The sequence below is a fragment of the Sturnus vulgaris genome, chromosome 9 (assembly GCF_052056855.1).
Source record: "Sturnus vulgaris isolate bStuVul1 chromosome 9, bStuVul1.hap1, whole genome shotgun sequence".
Lineage (NCBI taxonomy): Eukaryota > Metazoa > Chordata > Aves > Passeriformes > Sturnidae > Sturnus > Sturnus vulgaris.
This window is the reverse complement of record NC_142251.1, coordinates 2,973,382-2,995,778: the sequence shown is the minus strand read 5'-3', so window position 1 is coordinate 2,995,778 and position 22,397 is coordinate 2,973,382. Positions and strand designations below refer to the sequence as shown.

General features: G+C 42.4%; 2 long non-coding RNA genes across 2 annotated transcripts in view; one reads left to right on the top strand and one right to left on the bottom strand.

Annotated features, from left to right (window-relative positions):
• The window catches only part of LOC148222769 (uncharacterized), an 84,077-nt gene that overhangs the window by 13,056 nt on the left and 48,624 nt on the right, over window positions 1-22,397 (top strand). The gene's annotated exons all lie outside the window — the stretch shown is intronic.
• LOC148222770 (uncharacterized) lies at window positions 2,336-4,778 on the bottom strand. Its single transcript, XR_015805250.1, has 2 exons — window positions 4,493-4,778; window positions 2,336-3,461 (listed from the first exon to the last, which is right to left on the bottom strand). It is a non-coding gene; the product is annotated as an uncharacterized LOC148222770 (long non-coding RNA).

The window sequence follows — 22,397 nt, the reverse complement described above, 5'->3', positions numbered from 1 at the left end:
CTATACATTCTGCCATCTATGCCCATTAAAAAGACTCTTAAATTGCATTACTACAAGTTATTGTTAATTATGTAGTAGTCACTGGATCTGTATGATCCTTTGAGGGCTTGATAATCTCTACTGTATGCTGGCAGTGCAAGTAATCAAGAGGGAAAAATCAGTATTTTGTTGTGTAAAAAGTAAGTACTTATGTGGTGAGTTGCTTGTGTGTAGCCATATGAATGAAACCTTCACTTGGACAGGTTTCTGGCATATGCAGAAACAAAACTGATTCAACTAGACAAATTACTTGCGAAATTGTGTCCTTAACGTTTCGATATTCATGTTGCCGTTAGGCTTGGGAAGTGCTTTTGTTGGTAAGCGTTTATCCTGAAAGCTTGCTGGTTGTTAAAATGTGCCTTGAGCAGAAACAGGGATGGAAGAAAACAAAGTTCCTGGGTACATTAGAATAAACAATTTCAGTTTAGAAATCATAAAACTAACCAGTGTTTAGAGAAGGGGATTCTGATAATCGAAGTGGCATCACTGTCAGACTGACAGGACACTGAATATCCTGAATACTTTTTGCCTTAGTAGTACATTTTCTTCCTGTTCTTAAGAAACTGTTTGTAGCGTAGCCAACAAAAGGAAAACATTTGTTCCCCCAAAAGCTGAGGTCCTGGTTGTCTCCCGAGGAATGACTGAGCTACTTCTGTCCTTCAGTCCAGGCGTGATGAATTGCATTGCAACTAAATCTGCAGGCCTGATTCCAATGGGTATTTTCCAACTCCTGTAAGTCCATCAGTGTTAACATAAAACTGGAATCGCTAATCTGGGCAAGCGAGATTGGATTCACCTTCAGTAGGATGTATCGATGACTTGCTCCATAGATCCAAGTTATTTCTACTTAAATATCTTGAGCCAAATGCCCCTGTCAGCTGGCACAGCTCCCCTGAGGTTAATGGAGATGTACCAGTTTACCTCTCCTGAACTTTCTGGCACTCGTTTTTCCTAAGATTTCAAGGAAAAATCTGTGAGGAAAATGATGGGACTTTTTTACTCGTGACTGAGGTTTTTTTCCCCCTTTTCTTTTTTCCTGCTTTCCCTGCACTATTTATGATCTTGCACTTGCCTCCTGTAGAGCTGGCAGGCAGCCTAAGATGTACACCAAATTCTGGGAAGGAAGCAACACCATTTCTGTATAGTACCACTGTGAGAGCTAGTCTGTTGGACCACTTTTATTTCCTCTTTTGTTCAAATTACACAAAAATCTGAGAGACACGAGATACGACAGGAGGAGATGAAAACCCTCAGTCTTCAGTTTCTCTCTTTCCTCCTTGCATCTAATATTCCTTTTCTAGCCTTGTTCTGGTATCGGCTATTTGAAATAGTTATATATAATTTAACATTATACAAAAGTATTGTCATATCAAACATAGTGAAACGGATTCCAAAAACACCATCTGGTATTTGGGAATGCACTGTGAGTTGGGAACGTGAGAAGAGATATTCTTTGCCACTTTGCTTGGGACCCAGCCATTAGCAGTGTAATTGCCAAGAAAAGGTGACAGGCTTCAGGCTTAATGCAAGTGGTTGGGTTTTTTCTCTCTCTCTCTCTCAGTCTGTTAACTCTATGAGTCCTAAACTAAAAGCAAAAGGCACTGTAAGGACAACACCAGGCAAAAAAATAGGCTCCCTTAAATTCAAAGGCATGGCAGAAAATGAAAACAGTCTCTGGGCTCCTATAAGAAGACTGGAATAAGTGAAAGCAAAATAAGCTTGTTGAGAGGAGGAAAGAAAACAAGACATGTATGCTTTAAAGCTGCAGTGTGCTACATGGAATTGTTCTCTTAAGTAGTGGATTTGTAATGATTAGAGTTTCCCGAGCTTTATCCAAAAGCTCATTTCAAAGCCATCATTAGTTTCCTCTAATCCACCCAAAATTGCAAAACGCATATTGTGAAGGTCATCTGTGACTATTCGAAACCTGCTTTATTTGATGTTATCTCTCTTCTTACTCCATATCTCCATCTATCCCTTTAAGGTGGGGGGGGGGGGGGGGGGGGAAGAGAGAGAGAGAGTTTAATAAATTAAAATCTCTGATTGATTTCTGTGGGAATATTATTTTGCTGTGTAAGACTCCAAAGAGCATGCACAGTACGGTTTATATAATTTCATGTTGCTACCATGTATGCTGCCATTGGCAGGTGTAATTCTAACAAGTTCTGCCAATAATTCTCACCTGAGAGCCAGATCAAACATGAGGGATGTGAAAAATCAGAGATGTTTGAACAAGGATCAAAGTCTCTGTATTGCATGCAGGAAGGCAAATAAACTTTGCAGCAGAGGATGAAAATAAGTGAATAACACAGAAAGATTTTCATCTTTATTGATTTCCATCTAACAGTTGAAATACAGCCCTGTATTAATTCTCAGCTTTAAAAAAAGGCCACATTGATTTGTTTCGGCATGTCAGAAACTGCGATGCTACAATAGATCTGCTATTAAATTACACAAAATAAAATGATTTCTGGTGGGTGTAGCTAATGCTTGCCAAATTAGATGAAATGAAAGCTAACCCTCTTAGTCTAGCTGTTGTTTTTAAATATTTATGTCTTTAACAGACATTTGTGTGTGCCATGAGGGGGACTAGAAACTCCTTTGCTATCAGTCAGTTGATGCAGACATGCAAAATTCTTACAATCTCAGTACCAGACTCACATGAAACGTTTGTCACCGCAAGTTCGTTCAATTTCTTTGAAATTCTTCCGCTGATTCACCACGCTGCCGGTTTGGCTCCCGCCACTTATTTATTTACTGCAATTGCATTTCCCTGCAAACGGGTTCTGTATGCAAAATTTAGGCTACAAGGTGTAGCACAGATTTTTGGAGCTGAACCTTTCAGCGCAGAAAAGGTGGTGGCAGCCCCATGGCTGCCAGATTGCTCGAGGGACTGCGAGAGAAGCTGCGAGCCCAGAGCTCGCCCTCTCTGCCGGCGACCAGCCGGCGTGAAACTTTGCCCTGAAACAAACACCGCCGAGCCTCGCCACACATCCGAGTGGGAAAACGAGTCAAACATCACAAAGGAATCTCTCTGTTCTTCCTGAGACTTTCATGGGGTGGAATTGTATCCCGGTTGTGCTCGGCCTGACCTCCAGTGCTGTTTGCTTTCTAAAAGGCAGTGATGGTCTCTGATACAGCGCTCATTTAGTACCAGGTTTCTGGCTTTGAATTGTGTCGATACAAGGCAGTCCCAAACCCTCCCGACTCAGAACCCAACCCAGGCAGCCCAGAAGAAAGATAATGTTCTGATTTCTATCTCACAAAAACAAACACTCTTTTCAGGTAAAGCCACTGTCCAACAGAGTGTTGTATTCCCGGTCTTGTTCAGTACCTGCTGCTCCAACAGCTCTGCTTGGGATGGAGCAGTGAGGGACACATCTGGCTCCTCAAAGCACAAACGTTTCGTGCTTCAATCAGTTCTGTGAGAGAGGGACAGACCACATGAAGGATTCCTGGTTTCCACTCAATGAATCAAGAAACACAACCAAAACTGGTTTGCAATTGAATTTCTGAAGGGAAAGCCCTTCAACATAAGTTGAAACTTGATAATACTTTTTCCATTACAGTTCCACCAGTAACAGAAATTGCACAAAATCTCCCCTTTTGGCTGTACTTTTTTTTTTTGTTTTACTTTTACCTATTGAATAATCTACTTTTAAAATACATGTATTTTATTTAACAATTTTAATCTACAGTAACAAAAATTTGTATCTTCGTTCACTAAGTTAATATTAAGTGTGTTTTTACCCCCTGTTGAGCACCTGCAGCCTCTGTGCCCCAAAACTTGCTGCTGTGGTTAATAGCAGCAATACTTTGATTCAGTACAATTTACTCCCTGTTAGTCCCCACCACACAGCATGGGGCACCTTGGGGACACCCTGAGTGTGTGCAGGCTGCAGCATGCTGTCCCCAGCTCCATCTGGGTTGTGGGAACACTGGTGCTTTCCCAGGTGGTAAACTGCCAACTCCAGCAGTTTTAGCTTTTTATCACCTTAAGAGGAACGTGCCACCCACAGCAATGTGGAATTACTGGATCTTTCCCCTCATTTTTTCCCTTCTGCATAAAGGACTTTGCCTGTTTTTCCCTTCCCAGCCTATGCCAGGCTGGGGTTTTGTTTTGCTCTCTGGTGACATGATGACAAACTGCAAATGAATAATCAGAAGTACTTAGAATGAAAATGGCAAAAATATTATTAGTTGCTGCCCCCCACCCCTACTCCCGCTCTGCTCTCCCATTTTCCCCTCCCTCCTCTTTTGACGGCAGGCAGAAAATGCAGATGCCAAGGCAGCGGAAGATATTTTTAAGCAGGAGCATCTGGCTCCTTGGCAGACTTCACAGGCAGTTGGTTTGGTTGTTTTGGAGTTGCCTCTGGGTCTGTCACATGTTTTGGCATCTGACTGATTGTCTGGGCTGCCTCCTCTTATTGGACATATTTTTTGTTTGACTCACCTTTGATTCTGAATTGTCTCTTTATTTTCATTTGCCAGTGAACAACAACTTCAGCTGATCCTGGGCTTGTTTGTGTAGAAATACATAAAGTCCCTGTCGTTCCCTGCCTGTGGCTCACGGGAGCCTCCTGCCTGCCCTCTCTCTGCTACCAAAGGTGCTTCCTGCTGCTTCCTCAGGATTCGGGTCAGGCTCTGGGGAAGGAAACTATTCCATGGAGAAAGATTTTCATGCATTCAAATATGCAGCCAAAAGCTGGACAGACCCTGTTCCCAATATATGCTGTATCTCTGTGTGTGGCTTGGGGTTTTTGAAATATATAATATAAGATTATTATGCTGGGGAGAAGCTTTATCTTAAAGCAGTGTAATTTTTACTACTTTTTGCAGAGTGTAAAAAACTACTTAAAATTACGTCTATTCTCATCTTTTAAAATTTGATGATTAGCAGCATTTGTTTCTCTATTTTCTCAGCATGGTAAATCACAGCCAAAGCTATTTTTTAACTCAAAAGAACTTTTTTCCCCCTCAAACATCACGTCGAGGCAGTCTGGAAGCCGGTCCCTGCGACCTGCCCCCGCCTGCAGAGCCAGCCCCGGGATTTTCTGAGTGCCAGGGCAGTGAGGCTGGCAGAAACAGGTGGGCTCACAGCAGGGAGCAGCAGCCCAAGCCTCGCCACAGGTTCTGCTGGGATTTTTTTTTAGGTGGTTTAACTAAATCTAATTAAACCAGAGTATGTTTAAATGAGCTTCATTTAAACGTGCACTTTGTATAGGTCCTCTACTAATAACAGCAGCTCTTGCTTTTATTATTAGTGCTATCACTTTTCTGTCTTTTCTGATGTTCCCAGGGATTGAATGGATTATTTCTCAGAAGTATTGGGTTTATATTTCTAAAATGCTGGTTTGGATCTGTCCTCTGAACTAGTCTTTGCTGTGCTCAGGGGGCACCACGGAGACTCAGACACAAGATAGAAATCTGCTTTTTCAAGCTAGAAAGAGACCCTGTTCCATAAAGTGTTTTTCATTTAAGGAGCCTGCAAATTGAAGAGAGAAAAAAATGCTAGTTTCTAAATGCATTTGCTGTGTTTTGAAGGCAACCTTGTCAAAGATTGTTTTTCACTGATTTGACGTAAAGAAGGCATCATGTAACTTATATGTTGCTTGGGAGTTTTTCTTAATTGGACCAAATTGAATTAAACTTTTTCAGGGAAAAACACAATATGGCATTGTAAAACAAAAGCCCCCAGTATGTGATTTTCATTGGAGTTAAAGTATTGCCTTATCTTTCACTGGCCTGTTATTATTGCCTCATTCAAGTACATGTTTGGAAGGTCCATCTATATTATCACTGTAAATAGAAGGATGTCAGAGGCCAGGGAACTGGCACATATGGAATAAAGCTATTTATTCCCAGGACAGGACGTTTTGGACTGCTGAGACCCATCCTTGTCTCTTCTCCTACCTGTACACAGCAGGGAACTGCAGAATAACTCTCCTGATACTTGGAGGTCATAAACAGAGAGAAAGATAACTAAAGTGATTTTAATATCTGAGAGAAACTGTATCTGCAGTTAATTTTTTTGTGTGTGTGGAAATAAAAATATTATTTTCAAAGAAATTTTAATTCCTAAACCAGTGACTGAAGGAAAAGGCAGAAAAAACCCACAGGTGTGAATGCAGACATACTTGCATGCAAACACTCCTTACACAAAATTACTTTAACCATCTGATCACTTGGGTTGACTGATTCCAGGCAAAAACCAGACCCCAGATCTGTACAGGAATATTAGTAATCATTTGCACTGAACACAGTATCACATACAAATAAAAGTGAGTTTCCAGATCTGTGTTTGCAGAAGGAAGCCTGTGTGTACAGTGAAGGCCTGAGTTCTGAAATCTGAAAAAGAAAATTACTATAAAACTAGCAAAGCCCCCAGTCTACACTGCGTTTTAAAAGTCATCTCGGTATTCTAGAGAATGTGCACCATAAATTTTGAATAGATGGGATTAGCAATATCATGAAGGGGAATCCCAAAGGAACAATCTCCAACAAGGAAGGAATCTTGTAAAAAGACATTCACAATAAATCCTTTCACAGGCCTTGCCACTTGGATGTAACTCTGTGGATTCCCTGTTAGGTTTCCCTATGAGAAAAAAACCACAGGTCCTTTTGGGCTTTTGATTCTGTGAGTCGGTTTTGTGATCTGAAAGCACCATATGGGTGCTTTCACCTTTGTTTAACGGCACCTGCAGTCCTTGGCAGACCCATGGCAAAGCACAAACAGCAGCACAAAGCAGGATATTATTGGGAGAGGGAGATGCAATTCTGAATTCTCTGTCCTCTTGGGGCAAGCAAATAGCAGAAAGCAGCTACAGCACCGTGCCAAAATGGTCCTGGGGGATGATGTGGTTACAATAACTAATCTTGAGAATAGCCTTGTTCCTGCTACTCCAAGTCTGCAGCCTCGTCCAACAGGAGACCGGATTTTCAAGGGCACAGCTCTAGGAGCACGAGATTGTAATCTCTGAATAAGAGTTACAGGCTTTGGACAGGAAAAAGAGTGAGGGCTTTTTTCTGTCCTGCCCACAAACAGTTCACAGAACAATAGGAAAGTCTTTAGGACCACAGTAATATTCCTTAAAAACCCTTGGATCTGTAAATACTGTGGACAGTGCTGCAGCTGGACAGACACCCTTCTCAAGGGAACAGAGACATCTTTATCACTTCAGGCTTGGTGTCCTGGCTTCTGGCTAGTCAGGTCAACACACATTCCCCACCAAAGGCAACTGACTGTACTTCTCGTTGTAAAAAAAATCCTCAGTCAAAGTCAGTCCTGACAAATCCTTACCTACGTAGCTGCATTTTTAGGCTTTTAGGAACCCTAGAAACAAGTCTATGTGTCTTACTGTGTCCTTTTCTGTGATCACTTTTATGGCCACAATTGGGCCTTGCACCTCTATAAGACTTAATGAAGGAAGATTTCAAAAATATTGGGAAAAAATAATGAAGTGAGACCATTTCACTTGGCAGGGAATGGCAGTCTCCAGTTTAGCAGTAAAGGGGTTAATTGATTCTATGAATAATGAACAGTGTCCTGTACAAGGCCAAAAGTCACTCCATCACCACATCAACCCTGATGTAAACTCTGCAAACACATTAAATGAATGATGAGCTTGACTTCTCTTCCTGCTTGACCAAGATCTTCAGTGTCATGAACTTCAGTGATTTGAGAAAGGTGGTTCTGTTGTCTTTGTAGCTGAACTAGGAAAGATTCATCTAGTTTCTCTCAACTGAAACGAGTAGCAAGGGAAAATATAAAACTGTTCAGAAATCATTTGTCATCAGGACACAAAGATCTGGCTAAGGTCAGAGCTAAGACTGAATATTATCCCTTAAATCCCCTAGAAGCTGTGGGTGGTTACATTGGTGTCACCAAGAGGCTCTGAGCATCTTACTACTGCAAGTTCTGTAAACCCTTTTTCTGCTTCAAATTGAAAGGTGCTGCTGTTCCCAATCAGACTTCCAAAAGCAGGGACATGGCTTGGCCACTGTTGAGATGGATTTAGTCTCCCAGAAAAGTTGTTTTCTCTGTCACCATCTGACACAGGTGGAGCTTGTGCCAATGTAGCAAGCACAAATTACAGCCGTGATGCAGAATATCTTGTGCACGGACCTGTGTAGCTGTGTAATTGCTTGGCATGTCTTTGGCCCTTCACTTGTCCCAAGTGATAGGTGTGTGAATGGGTTTATAAGAAGAATAATTCCTGAACTTACAGCCAACTCTTTTCCTCTCTCCATTACCCTGCTGCAAAAGATTTCACAGCCGTTTGTGTTGGTTGCAGAAGCCCGCAGAAGATGTGAATTTAATCAGAACTTTGGCTGTCACTCTGCTCCTAGCAGAGATGTTTTGGAGCTGTGTTCTCATGTTCTGAGCAATATAGTTTTCCTCATATTTAAAATGATCCAAGAGTCATGACCCATGACAATGAGAAAACAATGGCTTAAGATCTAGATCATCTGGAACCTAAACTGAAGTATGGAAACAAACCCATGGAAAAAAAAAAAAAAAAAAAAAAGAAGAAAATAGGGTTTAAAATATTAAAATCACATCTGAACCAGGATTAATTGTCCTCCCAGCTTTCTAGGTTTACACAGAAATGTGTGAAATCAAAAGGGCAAACCCAAATTTCGCTCACCTGTTGTGGCATTGACATCAGTGATACGTGGAGGTTACGGAAATGAAGGATTCATTGCAGAGTATAGCATGGAATATCAGGTCTTCACACCTGAAGTGTGAGTGTTTAAACATAACTCAGGAACACAAAAGGAAGTTTTACTGCAAAATTTGAGAGTGAAAATGCTCTCCTGACGCACCACGTGCGCATCACCAGAGCATCAATCACTTTTCCTCTGCCTTCTTCAGGGAATAGATAATATTTTCCTTTCCCACTCAGTGTTTTTATTGGGGATTTGTACCTCAGCATCCTCCTCAAGTACTGGGAGCCTCTCGTAGCAAGAGGAGAGTGCTGTGCTCCCTTTGTGATTACCCTGGGACAAGGCTCAGCTCAAGCGAGATGCAAGCTCTGTAAGCCTAAACACTGCTCTGTGAGTTTGAGTTTGTGGGTTTGTGTCTGATCTATGAACTTTACATCATTTAAGGGTAGATTCTCCCTGTGGTTTAGTACAAACAGCCAAGGGTTGAATTCATACTGTGTTCTCGCAGGTGAAACTTCACTGACTTGTGCCAAGCAATATATTTTGCATGTTCCCAGTTTACACATTAAATCTATGGGGTAGAAGTGGGCAAAAAGTAGGAAATCTCCTATTACTTATGTAAGGTGAGAAATTACATTTGATGGGTGGATACAGTTTCTTGCGTAAATGAGCTGTCTCTGCTTTGAAGGAACATTTCAATAGGAGGGAATAGTTTGAAGCATGAACTGAAATAGAAAAATTCACTTCCTTTTTTCATTCCAGAAAACATCAGTGATATTCCCCAGATGGGACAAAAATATATTATCTTTTAGTTGAAATCCTTTGCACATAGATTTTGACCTCACTGGAGAGAAGCATTTGCAGTGAATCATTTGTTCACAGAGATGGGAGAAAATAATTGAGGGTTTATTTCTGGGTGGAGAAAGTGCTTTGTAAACAACTAAGGCATGGGTTTTGAAAGATGAAGGTGAAATGAGCAGGGAGCTGTCACTATTGAGATACCATAGCTTAATTTATAAACAATGCTTTTATTACAGCTCGTTATGGTTTAGTATGTGAAAATAAACTCATTCTTGCATTTTCTGATATTTCAGTGCACACAGCCCCTACTCAGCATCACTAAACGCAGGGAGTATTCTTTATCTTGTATTTCTACAGCACTGATCCCAGTAGGCTTCTGGTTCATTCCTCAGGCTCCTAAATGCTATTGCAGTAAATAAAAGCAACATCCCTGAACTTCAACAAGAGTTGCAAAAGTATTTTCTCTTCCTGAGGAAAGCTGGATTTAAAGAACCAAGTTTGTATTTCTAGAAAGCAAACCAAGTGGAAATGACAGTCTGGTTGTGGAGAACCCCATTGACCTCTGTAAGACTGCAGGTAGTTAATTTTTGGCATAAAGCAAAATACATTGTTGGTCTTCTAATGTCCCATATGGAAGCCAAAAGAAAATGAGGCACTACAGAGGTAGTTAGAAATCTCTTCAATAAACACCATCCTTGGGAATTTATGGTGAAAGTGAAAGGAGGACAAACTGGGGAGACTGTGATTTTTTTACCACTGCCCTGGTTCATGTGAGTTTAATTCTTGCCTTTCACAGCAGCTCTGGGGTACTCATTTGGTTGTTTGCTCCTCATTTTCCCCACATTTAAAACAGCAGAACTAACCATTGATCTGGTAGGATCGTGGGAAGGTAAAACCATAGGGCACAGCAGCAGATAAATAAAGTGGTGAGACCGGTCACCTCTGGCTGGTGGGCACTGATGTATATTAGACCAAAAATGCAAGGGGGGCAGATGGCAAGCTGCATATTTGTATAATTGAGTTAAACTGAGACTGTCAATAAATCATATAGATGCTGTGTAATGTCTTGGTGAAATCAGCTGAAATGTAGCTCAACAGTTGGAATAGAAAGTCGGGATTTCACTTTTTTTGCATGGAGGCAGCTATGAAGGACTTAGAAACCAGTCAGGTAAGACTGAAAAGATTGTCCTTTGTAATGGACTGTCCTAAAACCATGTTATCCTGTAACCCAATTATCCACAGGAAAATAGAGAATTGATACCTTCATCCTATAAAATGATGATCTTAAAATAATCTCCTCCTGTTAACCTGCTAGTCAGCTTTAGGGCAAAGAAGTGATGACTCAGCTGCTTCATGAATTTCTGTAGGTTTATAGGAGGAAGCCCAGGCAAAACCTGGCGGTTGTAACACACCTTTGTCATGCCAGACCATTTTTGAGCTCCTGTAAAAATTTTTTCTCCTTTAAAGGCATGAGAGGCCAGGCAGCCAAGCCCTGCCAGCACTATGGAAGTGGCTGTGTCACTGCAGCTATGCCGTGCCTGCAGTCTGTGCTCCGCTGATTGATGGATCCTCGAGATCCATCGTGACCTTGCTATTTCTATCAATGGGTATCCTGTCGGGAACCCCAGGGCTTCTGTCACACTGACACCCTCACAAGCCCATCACAAGTTTCATGTTGCACGTACTTTCCTTTGAAGCTGCAGCTCCTTTATTTAGCCTGCCCTGAGTACAGTTGTTTTGTCCACCTTTGGTGTTGCATCAGCAAATGAGTAGCTCTGTGCTTTCAGTTGTTACCACACCACGAAGCGGTGGAACAACAGGGCTTTACCAATTAGCAAATCAATATTTCTGATCTCTTTTATCTAATTGTTTTACTTCTGACCTTGGTTATTACAAGTTTATCTACAAAATACTCCCAGCCTCTCTTAGGCATTGTGGTTTTGGGAAGCAGGAGATTCACTCACAGAGTTTCTTGTCTGAACTCTGGGTATAGTACAGCATGACTTGATGCAGTAAATGCAGAGCACTCCATTCCATAGAGAGTTCATGAAGAGAAAGCAAAACTTAGGTGGAACAAATATGGACACGGAAACATAAATTACTTCTGTCTGGAATAGCCGGGGTCCTGATCTCCTACATAGACACCAGGCTTCCAAGGACACCTTGCCAGTGACCCCAGAGTGTGTCCATCACACACCCCTGCCGCTGTCCCAGCCTTGCTGCTCTCCTCCATTGGCGGCAATCCAGGTGAACTTGTTCATTCTTCCCTCTCACCACTGATAAATGCAGAGAAGCACTTTATTTCATTTTTGAATGGTTTCAGCACAGGGAATGGTATCAATAAAACAATAAAGCTCCTACCAGATATGACATAATGATTCTTGGAGGTCACATCATTCCCTTCCTAGATAGCAGAGCTGTTCTGAGGCTGTCAGCCCATTAGTCTGATAGGATTGTCATGATAACCAGAAAAATGCAGTCAGGCCGAGCTCAGAGAAAAATTCTTTTCTCTTGCAAAAGCAAAGCTTTCAATTTCTATGTGCCTTGAGAAGCAAGAGGAGGTGACTGAAGCCAACGAGGTTCCTACAAATAGAAATCTTTATCATTGTAAATCAACTCAGTGAGTAGCAATCGACTTCTTTGCCTCTAGAGACATTTAATAAAGTACCCTCTTTGTCATCCATTAGTCACCAGATATTGGACATTCCATTTTGAAAGCACCATTTCTTCTTTTAAATATATAGCCTATGAAAGATCTATATTTTACCTCTTTTTGGATGGACATGTTAAAAGGATATTCTTACTTCCTACTCTGGATTGAAAGTGCTAAGAAAGTCCTGATTATATAAAGAAAATGTAAGTGCACATTTAGCAGGGGTTTTGCTTACCTTTTTTTATTGACAGTAGGTTGTACACCTCCAGCCTGCTCTGGAGGCAAGAGCATCCTCCAGAAGAGTTGCTGAAATCCAGCCTGGCCAAGGTTTTAGGAAGAAATGACATTATAGAAAATAGGGAGAATTGTTGTTATTCTTTGTATAGTATTTAACAAAATCTACAAACTAAAATAATAGAACAAATTCATCAGCTGCTCAAGTTTATTAGTGTGCACATCTTGAGGAGTAAGGACATTCCCTTCATAGAATCCCAGAATCACAGAATGATTTGGGTTGGGAGGCACCTTAAAGATCATCCCATTCCACCCCCTGCCCCCTCCACTAGACCAGCTTGCTCCAAACCCCATCTAGCCTGGCCTTGGACACTTCAAGGGATGCAGCAGCCACAACTTCTGTGGGCAACCTGTGACAGGGCCTCACCACCCTCACAGAAAAAAATTTCTCCCTATTTTTCCTGTATTTCTTCCTCTTGCTTTTAGCTGATTTGTCATCAACCTCTGGTTCTGCCCATGCTGCAAGTCCTGATTGTAACAGACTTCAATCCTCAAGGGCAGGAACTGTTGGATGTTGAACACTCCACTAATCTGAGCTTTGGCACAAAATAAAACACAATCCAGGTCTTAATGGAGACAGAGCAAAGTTTGACAATCCAAAACCTAGAAGGTCCAAAAATGCCATATAACAAATATAAAGGGCATATCTTTAGTTTCTTCTGTTTAGTCTCCTGATTTTCTAGTCAATGTCATGATGTTTGTGGGGTCTGGTGCATGATTTTGACGTTGATGATGCCAATGCTCTCACCACAGGGTGCTGCTCAAATGGGCACTGTATTGTAGGACATCTTGTACCACTGTGTAACTGGACCCCAGCTCCCTGGGAAATTTTCCATTTTTAGCTGTTCCCTTGGCAGGCTGATGACACCAGCATTTTCCTTCTGGACCAACGTCTTTCCCAGAGTAAGACTTCAAAGCTCTGCTTCCATGGCGAGGCAGGTGAAGACCTTGCTGACACTTTACAATCAGTGAAATGTGGGTTTGGCTGCAGTTACTAATTTTGTAAAACAACTAACATAGACAGGACTCAAGTAAATGGCTGAGCAGTGAGGAATGCTGCAGTTGATATCTGCACTTTTCAGTAAATCGTTTGATATTCACCATGACAGAGTTCCATTTCTCTGGAGTGCTTTATTGCATATCTTTTATTGGCTTTTTGAGTTCAGATTCTGTGACTGGTATATTAATTTTATTTTTTTATTGTATTTCCTCTTTTTATATTCTGCAATTACATTAACTCAGCCTTTTCCAATCAATAATTGCTGCAAACAATTTGCCTTTCACTGCCCATACAAAATCTGTAATAATAGTCTTCAAATCTTTATAGTTTCTTTACTGGTGTTAAATTTATTATACCTTATTAGCATAGGAAAAAGGATCAGTAAATGACCTGCTGCAGTGACAGGTGAGTAACCAGCACTCCCTTCTTGCAAAAAAAGTACTCTAGAATGTAAAAAAAAAAAAAAACAAATAAATATTTTTTCTCAAGAAATTTGTAGCAGGGCTGTAATTACCAGCATAAATTCTCTGTGGTAGCCTTTAAATCTGTGCAAACTCTGTTCCAATTCATGAGCATGTTGTTGGTCCCTCAGCCTGTTTCAGTGGTGGATGAGGTCAAATGGGATTATCATTATGGTCCTTTCTGGCCTTGAAAACCAAAGCCACTGCTGGGAGGGTTTGACTATCTCCAGCCCTGACTAGAATATGCCGAGTAAGGCGAGTGTGGTGACCTCTGTCCTGCTGCTCCCTCCCCTCTGCTCCTCTGTCTTTTAGTTAAGTCCCAAAGCAGGAATAAGTGGAGGATTCCAATGGTGCCTCCCTCATCCAGCAAAACAACTGGGAAGAGACAGCGCCCTGGGCACAGGTGTCTGGGAATGGCCACCAGCCTGATGCCAGGGAGCCAGGAGCCCCACGAGAGCTGGGATGAAGGAACTCGACACCAGGGGCAGCTGGCATGGTGGATCCTGCCCCATGGGCTGTGCAGGGACAGGGTAAGCCAAGGAATGCTTGGCTTCTACTCCCTGGGGGGAAGAAAGATTGTTCATATTATTTTCTCTAGACTGCAGGCTAAATCTTACTCATTTTATTTACAGAAACTGTTTCAAGCCATTGACTAGAGCAACACTACTCATATGGGTAAGGGAAAGAAGAATTTGGCCTTGTGACAACTTTAAAGTCCTAGGATTTATGTTCCTTGCATCCCTCAGATATATTTGCAAATGTTGACGCATACTCCTAGATTTTCACTCATAAAAATGCTGCTTGTGTTTTGGAGTTTCTTAGAAAAATATTTTTAAATCACTTTCCACCCTTAAGGGCCATTTGAAATTCACACTCCCAAGGCTGTAAAACAACACTCCAGGTTTGGTTTTAACAGGGAAAAGGCAGGAAGCTGGGTTTTAGTACACTGCTCTCAGAACAGTAGGTGATTCTGAAGACAGCTTTGGTGTCAGCTCTGAATATCCCATCTTGCACTGGTCCAAGCAAGACCAATATATTTCATTTTTTGCTTTGGCTTTCCAACATTTAATTTTATTAGCTGGGGGAAAAAAATAGTGGACATAAACTTTTAATGGGAGTGTATGAGAACTGACATATCAGGAGCAATTACAAATACAAGCTGTGTAATGTAAATCTGCAGGCACTCTTTACAAACCAGAGGCTTTGGCTCCATGCAGTTTAATAACCTCAAACATTCTTGCCTGTCAGTAAAAATCAAACTTTCTTGTCTGTCAGTATAAAACCAAACACTTTGTCTTCAGTGTGATGTGTACCTAGGGGATATTTTTTAGCGTGACTCTGACTAGGAATTGAACCCAGCATCTCCCTCTCTGAAAGCACAATGTTCAGTTTGAATTTTGTAGCTGCTGCCTTGTCCCATGGAGGTCCCCACTCCAAGGTGAGTGCTCCAACACCCAGGACTCTGGCAGGAACACAGCTCTGCTGCTCCAGCATGGGTCACCCAGGGAAGGAGGAGATCAGTCCACAGAATCAAACAACTATAGAATGGTTTGGGTTGGGAGGGACCTTAAATTGCATCTCATTCCAATCCCCTTCCACTATCCCAGGTTGCTCCAAGCCCTGTCCAACCTGGCCTTGGACACTTCCAGGGATGGGGCAGCCACAGCTTCATTGAGCCAGGGACTCACCACCCTCACAGAGAAACATTTTCTCCTAATATCTAATCTAAACCTACTCTCTGTCAGTGGGAAGCCATTCCCCCTTCTCCTTCAGGCCCTTGTAAATAGTCTCTCTCCAGCTCTATTGTCAGCTCCTCCAGGTATTGGAAGGTCACAATTAGGTCATGCCAAAGCCTTCTTTTCCCTGGGCTGAACAATAGGAAGCTTGTGGACCCCAGCAAGCTGAGTGCAGGTTTGTGAGTGAAGGGTTGAGTAAGGCAACATTGTTTTGGGTCAAAAGTGCAAAACCCCCCACCCTTTCCAAGGGGCACACTAATATCCAGATGGATTTGGTTGCTTCCGTTTACTTTTCCCGGTACTTAGGCTGACTTCTGTTGTTATAAGTAGTACTAATTAAGATCACCATGATTGCAATGAAACCTGATTCTGTGTGAGTGCCATATGTTCCCAGGGGATTAGGTACGGGTGCTGCCACAGCTCCTGGGACAGCAGCGCCGTGTCCTGCTCTCCATGGAGCTGCACTGGGATCTCAGCCCCCCTGACCCTGCCCCTTGGAGCAGGAATGGGGGACCCTCATGGTTTTGCCACACAAGCACCAGGGAAGTGGATAAGCTGGATCAGGGTCAGGCTTCTCTTTCTCTTGTGATAGCTGGGGGTATTGCAAGGATGTGCATAAGACATGCTGGTCCCAGACCTCCTGAGTAGGAGACCAGGGAAGGGCTTAGGCTAGGCTGGATGGGTAGGAAGGAGAGAAGTGTCCATTGCCCCAATCACCAGCCTACACTGCATCTTTCAGCATGGGCTGAAGGCCTGAATTGCCCCTGAGAGGATGACAGCTGGAAAATAAGGAATTAATGAACCCCTGCTCCACATGCTACCATGCCCCAGAGCTCCCTCTGCCACCCTTGGAGCCTCTGTGGAGCCCTGACACTTTCAACATGTAGGCATCATGAAGGACTCGATTGATTGTTCTTGGCAGTTGTTATAACACACATTGTTGCTATTTTTCAAGGTGAAGATTCTCTGGCATTTTGCATACGCCTCCCAAGTGCTATCCCAGTCTTTCCAGCCAAGGAGAGTCTCTTCATTCATTGTACTTTGTCCTGTAAAACTGCAATTAAGGGAGACAAAATGGTGAACATCATATTGTGCAGCTTCTGTTTTAGCCATAGCTGACAACAGGACTGGGAGAAGGGAATTGGATCCTGATTTCCTATAGGATGGAGCAGCATTGCTGTAGCCCTTCTGAGCTCAGGGATGTAATTACAAAATGGGTCTATAAACAAAAATTCACCATTATGGAGCAAATAAAACCAAAGGGTAGTTAATCCAGGGATATATCACACATCAAATTAAATCTCACTTTGCCTGCAGTAATAACAGAAATAATTCATTAAGATAAACCTCTAGATTATGCACAGCATCTGGAGATAGAATTAAGACCTTAGCTGTAAGTGCCTGTGCACGCACACTCCCTGCCTCCCCCCTCCAAAAAATGATGCCAGCACAAAAGGCAGTTTAAAGTTCACTGTTGAGCTTTTCCCATCCATTTCTTTCCGGCACTTACAGAGAAAACAAATGTGATTTCAAAGGAGAGCTGTCTCTGGAAGGGTAAAAAATTCCCACATCCTTTACCCTGCAAAGGAATGTAACATGATGTAGGGGGCCCCTGTGCAGAGTCAGGAGTGCTCAGAAAAATGTTGACGTGCAGCCTTGGAACTTGATCTAACTTCTTATGGAGGCAGTGTGAGTTTTTCTATGTATTTAAACAGAAGTTGAAGGAGACCCTTCCGTCCTTTCTGCTTCACCTGTTTGGTGGAAATAATGCTGCTGGTGAAACTGTTCATGGGCTGTGTGAAATGATTGTTATCTCAATGCTGACCACGGGATGACAAGATCTGTCTAAAGAAGTTGGGTGTGCTAATAGAGCTAGAACTGAATCTGCATCCACATTCAGAAGATATCCCAGAATCATACCAAACTGGCATTCCTGATTTTGTCATGGACAAAGGAAGAGCAGTGAATTGCTCTGCAGTTCACATTTAGCAATTTTCAATGAAATCTTTAATTTTAAAACATTTTCCTCCTATAATCCTGAATAATATTAAAACTGGACAAACTGATTTGAAGTAAATAATATCAGATCACAAAGCCTAAAAAAACCTCAAGCCAAAATGGATGCAAAACTCCTTTACCATTTCTGTGAGCTCTTTGGGACAAAAATTCTCTCTTCCACATCTGTTTTCATAACTCTGGTGCAAGCCCACTCCTAGTACTCTGCACCAGCTCTTACAGCTGTCAGGAATGTGCCCCTGGAAGCTCTCAAATACTTTGACTCTCCAGTGGATGTTATTGTTGCTCCTGTTCTTTTTCCAGACCTTGCAGAAAAAAACTCCTTAGGACATGCCCAGGCCACTGTAACAGAGCATGCTAAAGAATATGCTTGACAAATTTCTGCCAGGAGCAAGCCAGCTTTTGGACAGAGGCTCTCACAGGAGATTTCCCCAGGTCCAGACCAGCCCTGTTTTCATGAACCCATCAGCAAACCGTATGTTAAAAATTCTTACTGGCAGAAATTATAATGGTGTAATTGGTAGAGCGGAGATAAATCAGCCCTCATCCATTCCTGAAGGCACTCTATTACATTCAGACAGTTCATTTTCTTCTGGACCTTTCTAGAAATGCCCTGACACCTTGTTTCCCATCCGTGCCCTGCAACAGCTGTTACAGCAAATGGATTTTTCCATGGCTCATAGTGAGTAATGGGGGGCTATCAATTAGTGCATGCTTGGGAGCTCCCAAGGAATAGCAGCCATCATCTAATTACATTTCTAATTAAGGTTACAGGAAGACTAAGACCAGTAAAGAATAAATGTGTGGACTTGCAGCAAAATATGTATTTGGAGAATGCCATCAGGGCTGCCCAAAATGTGTTAGAGAGCACAAGACAAATTGAGGCGGTCTGAAGGCCCCAATGAAAGATGAGCGTACACAAAGGAACTGACAGTAAAGCCCTGGGAAAGGACAGCGACGCGCTGGAGATGCAGGCACGAGTCCAAAACAGAGAAAAGGCCCAGCAATGGGTGCCTGGGAGAGCAGATCAAGAAGACAGGATCAGAGGGAGTGGGAAAGCCACAACAAAAGCCAAGGCTGGGAACTACCGGGTCACAGTATCTGCTGCAGCAGGGCTGTAAAATCTCCAGTCGGTGGGAATAGGGACTAGCTACTAACTCAAAAGCAAGACACTATGGAATGGGGTTAAATCTTTTTTTTTCTTTTCCTCTCCAGAAGAGAGACCTCTGCAGAATCTGGTGGCAAATGTCATAGGATTCTAGTTTTCCAGGGAAAAAAGAAACTTGGTGAGGTCCACTGCTCCGGAAGGTTCCTGCCAGTCTAAACCACTGTCAGGCTGGATGTTAACAACAGTCCCCGTGTTAACTCAGAAGTAAAATCCAATCTTTACAATAAAGCTGAAGTTTGTAATTTAAACAGAGAAACTCTTACAGAAGTACCCTTCAGACTTTGGTCTTACATACAACCCTGCTGGCTTCCAGGTATGGAATTTGAACAGCCAGCCAGCACTCGACATCCAGACTTGCAGAGTCTGATCCAAGCTGACACACATCATATCACTTGAGCTTGGAAAACAAGTGAGAAACTGCTCAACAGACTTCTCACTCAGACCCCTGTTAGGTTTTTACTGCATCTAGGACAGAAAAAAATCTACATAACCAGATTTTTTCAGTGTTATTTTTTGTTTCCTCTTCAGTTTTTGGGCAAATTCATCAAGTGGGAAAAGCAATTTTAAAAAGCAGAGTCTTGCTTGACACATGTGGGCTTGACTCATTCTGTGTGTCAGCAAGAGGCAGGAGATACAAGTGAACAGGGTCAGAGGAAATCTCCAAATCTTTGGAAAAGGAGGGAGGTGTGTTAGTTGTGTCACTTGGAAGGTAAAATGGAGAAAGATCATATGAGCTCTTTGCTTTTCCCTCCCAACTGGAGAGGGCCAGCCCTTGCAGCATTGCTTTGCTTTCCATGTTCTCCAGCAGGTTCATTTAGTCTTTGGTACCCTGCCCATGGAGCACATCCCATGGAATTCTGGTGGATGGTACCCTGCCCATTCAGGGGGATTGGAACTGGATGACATTTAAGGTCCTTTCCAACCCAAACCAGTCAATGACGTTATGACCGTGACTGGTCAGCAGGCCCACAGGAATGGGAACAGCAACATCTACATGCAGGTTTCTTTCCCAAGCCCAGAATCAGGAACTTCCCTCACAGAGACCTTATAGTATTTGAGATACCCCTGCATCCCAGCCCTGGACTGAATTTAACAAAAAGTAATTGTTCATTGCCTTCTGCAAACAAATACTCCTTCCCCTTTTTTTTCCCTTTCCCCCCAGTTTCCTGTGTGTGCTGATGCATTCAAATACCAGATTATTCCTCAAACATTCCTCACTTTTTTAATTTATCCATTCCTATAACTGACTTGTGTCTCTCAGGCTGTTCTGACCTTACCTTTCCATGTGATTATTCCCTCTGTGGCAATGCCAGCGCCAGGGTAGGGGTATTTCAGCCCTCTGCAAGGTAACTGAGCTCCCACACTGAGCACTGACACTTGGAGTTTTGAAACTATCACTTGCTTAATAACTCTACATCCGTCATTCTTGGATGAAATCCATGGCAAACAGAATGTGAGAAAGTGAAAACTAATGAGCGTCTTCAAGAAAGGATAGGGAGCTTCTGTTATTTCATTTAGTCCTAAGAGTTTAACTTCTGCCACCTCCATCACATTTCCAAATGGTAACTAAAGGTTGTTACTTTTTCAAGTTGTGCTGTGTAGCACATTTCATCAATTAAAATGCACCCTCAATGTAAAATCACAACAGGGCCAGCCTGGCATGAAGGATGCTATCATGTCATGGTTTTTTTCTGCTTTTAAAGGATACTTTTGTCTCAAATTGCCGAGATCTTTATAGAGCAGATTTAAATTAAAGAAAACACAGATTTAAATATAACCATGGAAAGAATACAACATGCCTTCATCTTGGAGTACTATGCAATTTACACTCTGAGTGGAGCGAACCCTGCTTTGTGTGCTCTCGTTTCATGCTGTTTCTAATGGTGATTATTAACTGGCTTTGTACTGAGAGGACATAAATATCTCCTTTATTATGTGGGGTGTTATGCAATGACCCCATGTGGGTCTGAAGCTTCCATAGCAGTGTTACCAGATTGCACTTTCCAGGCAGTTGAGAAGGTTTGGATGAAAGACTCAGCACTGCACAGCAGTTAGAGGAGGAGGGTGAGGATTAGAGTACTCAGGGTCTGCTCCCAGATCTGTGCTGGCTCCTACAGCACCTCTGGTACAGCCTCTGCTCCACTGCCCAAGGTACTTGCTGCTTCCCACACTCTTCCACATACCTGGGATTAATAATGTTTGGGGGTGGATGTTTTGTGCAGTGCATTAGTATTTTCACCCATTGTCTGGTGCTCTGACTGCACCTGCACAGTTGCTCTTCCAGTTCTGCACTGCTACACCTGAGGCCACTCAGCAGACCTGAACCACCCTCTGTCCTCTGTCTTCCTTGGTTCTGTTTCACCCCCTGGATCTGTGGTCATGAGGGATGAAGAAGGATAGAACTGGTGAAGGATGAAAGCAGAAAAACGCAGTTTGATGTGCGAGTTCCTAAAGTTACCAAAATTTCAGTCAGGTGACAAGAATTCACATTTCAAGGGTTCCATTTTAGCCATTTTTTCCAGCGGACTGAAATGAAAACCAAAGTCCTTTCCTTGTTATAAGACAGCAGCTGGTCTCTTTGCAGGTCTTGTTAATTAGACAATACCTAAAAATCCCAGATTGAACAGAAATTAAGTCAAGCACCTTGGTCCATGCACAACCATGTTTTCCCTGTCATTTACTGAGCTATGCGCATTTTTGCTGCAGTTGATATCAGGTAACAATCTCCTATAAAAGTCTGTACCTAATGAAAATTATAAACATCCCCTGGCAGAGAAGGCAGGTGTGTTGCTGGGTACCCAAATTAGACTAGTTTGAGTCAGGCATCAGAAGGAGACATTCAGGCAACCCCTACCTCTTCCCAAGGGTACATCTTCAATCAATCCTGCTATGACGCTGGCTCAGCTGTCTGATCCCCAAGTAACATTAGGACCAAGGGCACTGATGGAAAAGACTTGTCCTGCTATCCAAAGTGCATCTTCCTTGTGTTGGAGCAGAAATGCAAAGCTGAAATGATCTTCAAACCTATAACATTCACAGCTCTGAGTTATCTTAGCAGTGTGCTGAAATCAAACTGAATAATGATCTGTGGTTTTGTTTAAAGTTAACATTTAATTTGTTTTCTTTTGCATCAGACAAACTATACATTGAAGATTTCAGCTGAAGTGATCAATAGGAGAGGTGGGTCAGCCAGGTAAATAAATGCAAGCCTTGCTGATCTACATGGTAATTGTCATATAGCTGATCTGCACCAGCTTATGCTAGCTAAGAATACGACTTTTCATTTCTATTTTAGTAAAGTTCAGGGAAGTTTCAGGTAGTAATTTTTGTGCTGAGTTTCACCGTCCCTTTGAGTGAAGACTGATCCTCCACAAAAACCTGAAGCTGTTCCAAAGCTGATTTACACAAAAAGTGCATTGATTTTGCTAGAGGAACAATTTTGCATGACCTCAAAGTCCCTGAATTTCCCAGTGTGGATGGTACGAATAAATACAGAACTCGATCTCCTCTGAGTCTATCAGCAATGCCTGGAATCATTTGTATTCACAACAGTCTTCCAGGC